Raw genomic sequence first — 12,059 nt, 5'->3', positions numbered from 1 at the left:
GGGAGGAAGATGGTGGAGACAAAAAAAAAATCTAGATTGAATTGGAGAAAGGGAGGAGGAATTGAGAAACTAAAAATTAGAAATTGGAATCTGATGGATAAGGGAAGTGAGAAAGAAACTGAAATTTTGTGAGCAAGGAAGGAAACCTGACATAGGAGGCGAAGCATCGTTCATTCGTTCCATTAAAGTTTTTCTTGTTTAATGAGAAGTTATTACAAATAGGGACATGTGGATTCTTGGGTTTCTTTTAAATTGCTCTGCTATTAAATGGTAGTATAGATTTCTCCTATTAACAATTCCGGACAATACAGGACGGAACCGTCTAAATGAAATTCCCAATTTCCAGGAATCATGATTACCATTCAATTAAAAAAAAGCGAAGCCAAAATACTGTAAGGTTATGACAAATATAAACAATATATTTCATGCGGAAAAACCATAAAGCCAGGAATCCAAATTAATTGCCACATAGTCGATTAGCATAATTAAGATACATACAATGTGATGCGTGCCTTCCCTAGCTGCTCCCGAACCAAACAAGAACAAGTTTAGAACTCCAAATGTCGCCCCTCCGTAGATAGTCCACAGTACGTTCGGATCCGCCTCAGATTCAATTAACTAGAATATTATCTAAGGTTTTATGTGCACTCGGAAAGCTTATTATTAATTTTAGGCAACTTATTAAATTCTCTCTTGAACGTAATGTATGTGAATACTTATTGAATTGCATTATAAATTGTAATTATGAACCACATATTTATAGGGTGGAAATAACGGAATTAGAATCTACTAGGAGTCCAATAACTAAATCTATTAGGATTCTAGTTAAATTATATCATTAGAATTTTACGTTTAATCAAATACCTAAGTATTTCAGATTTAACAAAATATCCAATTTGAGTAAAATTAGGAAAACGAGATTACTTCACAAGGAAGTAATCCTATCCGGCCAAGGGATTGCTTGCGTGGCCCTTGAGCCCACGCTCTTGTGCATCCCGCAGTCAAGCAGCCCGCAACCCGCAACTCGCAGCCCACGAGTGCTTGCTGCTTGCTCGCTAGCCCATGGGCGCTGGCAGCTGCACGCGGCCCAATGGGCGATGCTGCTGCTCGGCCTGCTTGCTCGGCGCGCGCGAGCTTTGCTGGGCGCTGGGCCTGGCTTTGTGTTGGGCCTTACGTCTTGCAAGCTCGTCCGTCGATCGTTTCGTACGTCGCGCTTCCGGTTCGTTTTCCGATTCCGGAATTCATTTCCGATTCGAACAAATATTTAATATTTCCGATTCCGGAATTTATTTCCAATTCTAACAAATATTTAATATTTCCGATTCCAGAATTTATTTATGATTCCGACAATATTTCCAATTCCGATAATATTTCCGTTTCCGGCAATATTTCCGATTCCGACAATATTTTTATTTCCAATAATATTTTCCGATACGTACCATGTTTCCGTTTCCGACAACATCTACGACTTGGATAATATTTATATTTCCGTCATGATCCATATTTCAGTTTCCGGCAATATCATCATTTTCGGAGCATTCTATATTTTGCCTTTTGACGATTTCAACTCCCACTTGAACCGAGATCCGTCGTTTCCGAATGTTCATAAATAGAGTATTTAATTCACTTAAATACTTAATCCGTTCACGTACTATTTGTGTGACCCGACGGGTTCAATCAAGAGTAAGTTGTGGACTAACATTATTAATTCCACTTGAACTGATGCGGCCTCTAGCTAGGCATACAGCTCACTTGATCTCACTGAATTATTAACTTTTTTAATCAATTAATACGCATTTATTAGAATTAGCATTGAATGCATACATGGACCAAGGGCATTATTTCCTTCATTCTCCCACTTGTCCCTAGGGACAAGTGTGCATTGCCTAATTCCTTTGTCGCTTGATGCTTGCTCATGAACATAAGGAAAGAGTAGTCATCCTTATTATGTCCATAGGTATTTCACAGTTTCAAAGTTCAACTGATCAAATAAACAGATAATCATATCCTATGATTTATCTGAGCACGACCATTCATTTTTCAGTTTCTAGTTCTCCGAGTGGCTTTGTACAACTTTCAACATCTCATCCCGATTTATGGGAGGACAATCCCAATCTTGTGATCTTGAGGTTAGACTTCGTTTGATAGGTGATTACCTGAGCGTTGCCGTTATAGTCTACTTTTACGGTGCGACGCTTGACAAAGTCAAAGTAACCAGTTCTCAAACAAGTAAACTCAAATTACTCAGGTATTTAGGATTAGTGTCTAATAATGTAATAAAATTTACATATGACAGATTTTCATCTCTTACAGTAAAGTTTCATAGGTATGTCCGATACTAGTCTTCTCAAGTAAGTATCTATGCAAATGATTGCAACATTGCCATGTCCACATAGTACAAGAAACAGAACTACTAGTCATCTTGAATTCTAGTCGTCTAGCGTTTTCTATGCGTCCACCTTTATAGAAAACTTCCGACCAGGGAACTTTTTCAACTTTTGACAGTCAAGTTCACTTGATACACATTTCTTAGTCACAGGACTGGTCTTGACAGTCTGTCTTGAATATATCGTCAAATTGAAAGGACTCATCATTTAATAATAAACCAAGATTTAATGGAATATGAAAATACATTTCATATATGATAGATGTTCAACCCCAATGTTTTACAACCATGGGCCTCAAACCCATCTTTAAAACAATTAATGGAATTCAAAACTATGTTTGACTTCCAGTGCCACAATGTGAGTGTTGTATTTCACTTGTTGCATAGGTTTAGTTATCATGCTTTGCCAATCTTAATATCTTTTTCATCGAATTCCTTTCGAGATAAGATGATCAGATCTTTTGAGTATATTTATTTTGTGATCTAGTCTTTCTTGCTTCAAGAGTGGTTCTACGTATTTTGCAATGAAGAACCATCAAGCCAACAGGCATGTGATCTACCCAAGTTCAGTGAAGAACTATTTAACATAAACAACTCTGTTTCATTGCTTCTTAGGCAATAATTACTTTTACTTCAACTGTATAGGTTGCTAATGATGTTTTGTTTGGATTTACTTATCAAATCAGTTCACAGATATGTGGAAGACTTTCCATATGTATCTCAGAATATAGAAATTAATATTAAATTTCCCACGCAACAACTCATGGTCTTTAATCCATGTTGCCATTTCAAAACACGATGCATATAGTTCGTTCTTGCCAATGGTTAACTCCAAAGGGATCTTGCTTGATCCTTTGCCAGTGTTTATGCGTGTTGCATCAATATTTAGCATATCTTTATTTCCTTAAATCAAGAACTGTTCCTATGTACCTTTTCAAGCACCATAATTTTTTCTTGATCTCAATCTAGTTGATCTTCACTTAGATTAATAGATATTGGTATATGTTCGTCATGCCTAAAGCCATATGATACATTTTTGGCGATCCTTATATTATATCATACATGATAAATTCTTTTGCAGAATAATTCTCAATTGAATTCTATTCATGTAACTTTAGCTCATCTAGTTTCAGTAGATACTAATTTCAGCTAAATTCTTTGACATATAATATAGGTTAAGAATCTCATTTAGATCCTTTTATGTTTAACTTAGTAAATGCTTATACATAGTTAAACATTCTTTACTTAGATTTATTCATATGGGTCGAATATCTCCAATGGAGTCTTTCGTGTTTGATTTAGTAAATGCCATTACTTAATCTAAAACAATATTATAAGATCTTTGTAAATGGATCTTAATACCCAGTATGTACTAAGTTTCGCCTTGGTCCATCATTGATGAATAATTTCAAATCTAAGTCATTAGCATTTGAATGTTATTTCACAATAGAGAGATATGTGTGTGATACACATAGGACCAATTAAGTTTTATATACTCCCACTAAACTTCTTATACATTTATAAGAATCATGTACGTTTTATGAAACTAAAATACTTATTAGCTTCACTAAAATACAGTTCCGATTCCCAATTGCTTAAATCTGTACTTAGATTTCATAAGCTAGCTTACCTTTTCAAGTATTTATTTGGATCCACAAATCTTATGACATGTCATGTACATAGTTTCTTCCAACATTTGATTGAGGAATACGTTTTGTCATCCAATTGCCATATGTACCAATATGCAATCTGTTAGGTTATGATACATATAAATCATATATATTTCATGCGGAAAAACCATAAAGCCAGGAATCCAAATTAATTGCCACATAACAATTAGCATAATTTAGGATACATACATGTGAAGCGTGCCTTCCCTAGCTGCTCCCGAACCGAATAAGAACAAGTTTAGGACTCCAAATGTCGTCCCTCCGTAGATAGTCCACAGCACGTTCGGATCCGCCTTAGATTTAATTAACTAGAATTGCACCTAAGGTGTTACGTTTATTCGAATAATTTGAGGCAATATTAACGTTAGTTTTAATCCTTAAAACTATGTGAATACTTGAAATTATGTCTTCATAAATTGTGAATGCCATCACATATTTATAGGGTAGGAATAATGGAATTAGAAGTCTACTAGGTTTCAAGTAATCTAATCCTATTAGAATTATACATTAATTAAAACTAGTAACTTTAGGAAATTAATCTTTTAATTTAATCCTAATTGCTTAAGGATTTGATGCATGCATGAACTTCAACACACACACGCGCACGGCCCACAAGGGGCGCTGCCCATGCGCGCGCGGAGAATCCCACATCGCTGCAGCCCATGACTGTTCGCGATGAAATTTACTTATGACAAATTTTCATCTCTAAAAGTAAAGTTTCATAGGTATGTCCGATACTAGTCTTCCCAAAGTAAGGATCTATGAAAATGATTGCGACATTGCCATGTCCACATAGTTCAAGAAACAGAATTACTAGTCATCTTGCATTCTAGTCGTCTAGCATTTTCTATGCGTCCATCTTTATAGAAAACTCCGACCAGGGACCATTTTCAACTTTTGACATTCAAGTTCACTTGATAGACATTTCTTAGTCACATGACTGGTCCTGACAGTCTATCTTGAATATATCGCCAATTTGAAGGGACTCATCATTTAATAAACCACAAATTAAATGGAAAAATGAATTCTATTCATTTATATGAATGGTTAACCAATAACGTTTTACAAAGTATTAAACTCTAAAACTTTAAAACATTAAATAAGGACATCAAAGCCATTCTCCAACATGCTTGATTCCCATAGTTGCAGTGTGCGAGTTGTGCTTCGCCTGCGGCAGAGGTTTAGTTAATGGATCTGAGATGTTGTTGTCAGTTCCAATCTTGCTTATCTCGACTTCTTTTCTTTCAACGAACTCTCGTGGAAGGTGAAATCTACGAAGTACATGCTTGACTCTCTGGTGGTGTCTAGGCTCCTTTGCCTGTGCAATAGCTCCGTTATTCTCACAATATAGAGCTATTGGTCCTTTAATGGATGGGACTACACCAAGTTCACCTATGAACTTCCTTAGCCACATAACTTCCTTTGCTGCTTCATGTGCAGCAATGTACTCCGCTTCAGTTGTAGAATCTTCCGTGTGTGTTTAGTGCATGTCAAAATATGCCGTGTTTGTATCCATTGATTATGTATCCTTTTAATTTTCTGCCATAAGAATGCAAACCACCCGCCAAAGCGTTTCTTAGTTTCCCATCTTCGGTGGTTGCATCTATGGAATGTACCTACGATAATACTTAATTATATCAAATAAAGTTTATTTTTTCAAAAACAGAAGTATGTATTAACATTAAAAGAACTTAAGTAACCTTGTTTCGCAGCCACCCTCCAAATTCATTGATGATCCATTTACTTTCATCACTCTCCGCGACGGAAGTTTCTAAGTTCATTTGACGCTTCTCGGTTAAAAATTCACTTCATGGAAGAAGAAAAAACATAAGAGTGATTTATTACAAAATTTGTTATTCAAAAGAAAACCAACATAATACTTACTCTAGATCCCCTTTGATCTCATCAGAGTGAAGTAAAACGTAGCGATGGGCTTGTTTTAAGCTTTGACCATCAAGGCGAATGCTGACCTCCTTTCCAATGACTCGACCGCCGGAATTAAATAAGTAATCATCAGAATTTGAAATGTCATCATCCATCCTTTTAGGCATGTTGAAGATGGTCTTAACACCTTGAAGATATCTCGAGCAAAACCTAATTGTCTCCTCTAAAAGGTAGCCTTCCGCAATAGATCCTTCAGGTTGGGCTTTATTGGTTACATGTGACTTCAAATGGGACAAATACCTTTCAAATAAAATGTTTGTATATAATAAATGTAAATTATTTAATAAAAAAATATAATTCACATAGGTAAGATATAAACCTTTCAATGGGATACATCCATCTGTATTGCACTGGTCCACCAAGTTTAACCTCCTCCACTAAGTGAATCAACAAATGGACCATGATTGTGAAAAATGAAGGCAAAAACTCCATTTCCAACTGACAAAGAGTTAAAACAATTCCATCTTGAAGACCATCTAAATCATCTGGATCAATACTGGTGGAGCACAACTTCTTGAAAAACGAAGACAATCTAGCCAACAAGTCAATCACCTTTGTAGCATTAGAAGCTCTTAAGGCGACGGGGAGGATATCTTGCATTAGCACATGGTTGTCATGACTCTTGAGGTTAATCAACTTCCTTTGCTTCATATTCACACAAATAGAAAGGTTGGATCCATATCCATCCGGAACTTTAAGTTTCTGCAAAACATTTAAGAATCTCTCTTTTTCCTCCCTAGACATAGAATAGGAAGCTGGAGGCATGTATTCATTTCCATTGTGATCAGCACTAAGCCAAAGGTGAGTATTTATTCTCGATGCTTCAAGGGCTTCTCGATCATCCCTATTATCTCTACTCTTATCCGTACTAAGAAGTGTTCCCAAAAGATTCTCAGACACATTTTTCTCAATGTGCATAACGTCTAAATTATGCCTTAGAAGATTATGCTCCCAATACACCAAATCAAAGAATATGCTTCTCTTGGTACCAAAGACAATTTCATCTTGGACATCATTGTTATCAGTATGTCCTCTTTGTCTCTTTTTCGGTGGTGCCTTTGACTTTCCATAAACATACTCGACCTTTTCTTGTTGCCTCAATATATCAGTGCCGCTAGGACGAGATGGGGCTTCACCCAACTCATTAGTTCCAAACTTCTCACAAAACTTTACACCCTGACGTCGATATGGGTGATCTGCGGGTAACCATTTTCTATAGCTACAATAACAAATCTTGTTCCCAAATCTATCAGAGGGTGTGGAATCCATGCATATAGGACATGCATTGTAACCTTTTGTGCTCAAACCAGAGAGCATTGCATAGCCAGGAAAGTCATTAATAGTCCAAAGCAGAGCCGCGCGCAAATTAAATTTCACTCCGTCAAAAGCATCAAAAGCTTCAACCCCTCCCCACAGCAATTTCAACTCATGAACTAATGGTTGCAAATACACGTCAATATCATTTCCAGGACTTGCTTTTCCGGGAATAAGTGTGGACAAAATGAAAGAAGATGGTTTCATACATAGCCATGGTGGAAGATTATAAGGAATCAACACCACTGGCCATGTACTATAAGTAGTGTTCATTAAACGGTAAGAATTAAACCCATCGCTCGCAAGACCTAATCGAACACTACGAGGGTCTAATGCAAAATCTGTATAACGCTCATCAAATGCCTTCCACGCTAAGGCATCGGAAGGATGCCTCAAAAGCTTCTTATCATCTTCACCCAATCGCTCTGTATCATGCCATCTCATATTTTCTGCTGTTTCTGATGACATGTAGATTCTTTTTAGTCTTGGGATAAGAGGAAAATATCGCATTACCTTAGCTGGCACACCTTTCTTACAAGTATTTGAACCTTGATCACTTACATCGTCACCCTTCTTACCCTTGGTTGTTTTCCACCTCGATTTACCACAAACATGACACTTGTCTTTCTCTATAAATTCACCCCAATACAACATACAATCATTAGGACAAGCATCAATTTTTTCATACCCAAGGCCCAAGTCTTTTATCATTTTCTTACTGTAATAATAAGACGAGGGAAAATCAAGTATTTGAGGAAATGCATCTAAAATCAGCTTCAAGAGCATATTGAAAGATTCAATGGACCAGTGATGCACACACTTCAAGTGAAATAAGTGTCGAAGAAAAGATAACTTTGAAAAATTAATACACCCCTCATATAATTTCTCCTCAGAAGCTTGAAGTAGCTTCTTATATGTCGCATCTTCTTCTATTGTAGAATCATCATATTGAACATCTGTGTCGTATGACACGGGCTCCTCAGTCCATTCACCATCCTCTCTTGCTTCAAAAGTTGGAAAATTGGGTGGCACATTAACACTAAAAGCTAATCTTAATTGTCCTCCCATATTATCTCGACCTACAAACCCACTTTTATTACCAAGGGATCCTTCACTAATAATCCCTCCATCACTCCCTAACATACGTTGAACCATATCCCCTTTACCATGAAAGATCCAATTTCTATACGACTTATAAAACCCCTTAAACAAAATATGTCGCTCTACATCATTAACCGGGAACCATTTATCCACCTTACAGTTCTTACATGGACATCTAATTTTTCCTTCGAATACACCTTGCTTGGCAAACGCAATGAATTGCATACAACCATCGACATATTCAGGGTGGCCAGTGGGTAGATCTATCCAACTTGTATCCATATCTATACGAAAAATAGTATAGTAATAAGATATATAATTAGTAATATGCGTTGTATAATATGAAATTTTATAGGTAAACGTTATGATCATTATTAGAACCTTGATATAACATATAATTCATAACATAACTTTATGGTTTCTTTTCTTGGCAATTAACAATGATTTTATTAACAACAAAAGAGACCTTGAAACATCAAGGTTACATTAATCGAGGGCCACCAAACAAAATCACCTCTAACAGAGGCACCTACCCAACCTAAGATATTACCAATAATCTAATTAGTGCTTCTACAAGAGACCTTAAACAAGATCTCTTTTACAAAAGCATTTACTGATTTAAAAGCCTTCTTAAAAACAACAGGATTTCTACAAAACCAAATGTTATAAATTGATTCTGAAAAGCACATGACATAACTTTATGTTTCTTCTTTAATAATTCTTCACTAGTGACTAATATTTGGTACCTATATTCGTCTTCTCACTAGAACTTCATTTCTATTAACTCCATATTATATTTTTTTAGCATAGAAGGTCATACTTTCAACTGCACGTGAATTCAACAAGGAAAACAAAGCATGCGAGTTTCACTCATTTATGAGCACAAAATTTCGACATAATGAATAAGATGGTAAAAGCTAAAAGAAAATATCCAAGGCATGAGTCTAATAATTACACTCAAATTTTTTGTTTGATAATATGTATGATTTAATCTTTTTATCACTTACACACAACCACAAGTTGAGTAGAAAAATGAAGGCAAATTCTTCATAATAATAAGAATGTCAAATTTAACACTATGCACCTGTAAAACGCTTGGGAGAGAGATGTTGGGATAAAGTAGATCCCAAATTCCACAAAGAAGCTTAAAACCGGCGGCCACTTGAATTAAAGTCCAAAGCTTCCAATGCTTCTGTGTAAGATACATATTTGAAATGGTAAGTAAAAATACAAATTTGAAATGGTAAGTAAAAATATATTAACCAAAAAAATATAATTAAGTACAAGTATAAGAAAGGAAAATAATATTTAGTTAACTTTTTAAAATCTTAAGTTCCCGTGCATTAGCACAGGCACATACTAGTGTCAAATAATAAGCAAATAGGTGTTGAAACTAACGAAGAATATTACAATTTACAACCCTTATAAAGAAAAAACAAAAAATCTATAAGGTGACAATAAGCGACAATAAATATGGTAGATGTGTTGATTAGTGGTGATAGTGATTTGAATATTCTTATTCTCTATAAACTTATCAAGAATAGAGAGAATGGTTTCATGTATTTCAATAGCGGAAACGAGAGATTATCAAGCTTTAATTGACAGAAAAGAACTATCAAAACTGAAGACAAAAGGCTGGCTAAATACCTAGCTAGTACAATAAGAGAAAAAAAATTCAGTAGAAGATATTTGGATCAACAGAATGTGAAGTAGAAGCAGCTCTATGAACAGGTTGAAACTGAAATCCTAAAGACATAACTGATCTGAACAAACTGGTCAGAACTGAACCGATAAAAACTGATCTGATCAGAACTGATCAGAACTGAACTGATCTGATCAAAACTGATCAGAACAGATTTGATCTGATAAGAACTGATCAAAACAGAACTGATCTGATCAGAACGGAACATCATAACTGATCAGACCTAATCTGACCAGAACAAACCTAATATGGGAGAAAACAACAAGGATACTATTACTGGAGCTGATCAGAGCAGAACTGATCTGATAAGAACTGATCAGAACAGAACTGTCTGATCAGAACAGAACTGATCTGATCTGAACTGATCAGAACAGAACTGATCTGATCAGAATGGAACATCATAACTGATCAGAACTAATCTGACCAGAACAAACCTAATATGGGAGAAAACAACAAGGATACTATTACTGGAGCTGATCAGAGCAGAACTGATCTGATCAGAACTGTTTGATTAAAACTGATCAGAACAGAACAGAACTGATCTGATCAGAACGGATTAGAACAGAACATCATAATTGATCAGAACTGATCTGATCAGAACAAACCTAATATGGGAGAAAACAACAAGGATATTTTATTGTGAAAATTTTAATCTTTGATATAATAATTTCTTGTTCCTGATTTAGTAATTTTACTTCTTTGTGCTCTAAACCCGTGTTTGTTGGATCATTTTGATAGGTACATACTGATAACCCAGACGGACTCTTCAAAATTCTTTCTTCATTTGAGGGGTTCACAACCTAACTCAGGAATGGTTTTAGATCATGTCTCAAGTCTCAACTGTCAACTCTTAAGTCTCATGTCGTGTCCTGATTATGTTTCGACACATCACTAACTTAAACCCAGGTATTTAATGTTATTGATTGGTTACTGTAGGTGATATGGCATAATCATAGAGAATGAAAAACAAGATGATACGCATTATAGGATAGAAGACCTCTACAGTGGAAGAAACTACTACCCTCCAGCTCGTAATGTTTAGTTCACAGTTAGGTTCTTTTTTGTTTACCTTTCCCGTTTATTGAACTGTCCGAATAAACTTTATAATCACACATCTTCCTCACACTACAATAAAAGCTTCTCTTGCACACAATCAAAACTAGATTTCATATATATACCCTAATTCATTTGATTAATTCACGTCTTTGCGTAATTTAGCATGTAATATATGCAGACCAAGACCGGGCCAACTGATTACCCATATTTACAAACAAGTCTTTGTTCTCTCATATGTTCCTTCCATATAATCAAAATGATCAAATTTATACTACCAATCACAAATGAAAAAATTAACTTTGAACATCAAAAACATTCTGCCTAATTTTTTTGTTCCCACGCTTATTCACATTTGACCAAAACTCATAAAAGTTCATACAATAGATGAATAACAAAAGTTTCATATAATCTGCGATTTCATAGTCGACAGAATCAACCCCAACACTCTAACTTAGTAGACAAAAATACTTGCATTATCTAGATTATACTAATACCCTAAAACTCTCAACCATATATGAATCCTCAATATATAAACCCTTCAAGCTCGATAAAAAACTATCCCAACTCCACTATGATTGTTCCAAGCACGATTACAACAACGAAATAATCCTAATCATCATCATCATAAACCAACATATATTGCATAAATGACGGATGAAGGCATCATTGTATCGTCATATGAGAATTTCATGCTTAAAACTAGAAAAACTACAATCCCACTAATTTTCGCATCATCTTGAACTTTAAATATTGGAATTCAAGCAAGGAAACACCATATAAAACTTGTAAATTAACATAGTAGAACTCCACAAATTAACCACCACCAGAGAACCACAATCAGACTATCAAATTATAAAAATAAATAAAAATAAAAATAAAAACTACG

Source organism: Spinacia oleracea, chromosome 2, assembly GCF_020520425.1.
Source record: "Spinacia oleracea cultivar Varoflay chromosome 2, BTI_SOV_V1, whole genome shotgun sequence".
Classification (NCBI taxonomy): domain Eukaryota; kingdom Viridiplantae; phylum Streptophyta; class Magnoliopsida; order Caryophyllales; family Amaranthaceae; genus Spinacia; species Spinacia oleracea.
The sequence above is the reverse complement of the archived record's forward strand: the minus strand, read 5'-3'. Positions refer to the sequence as shown.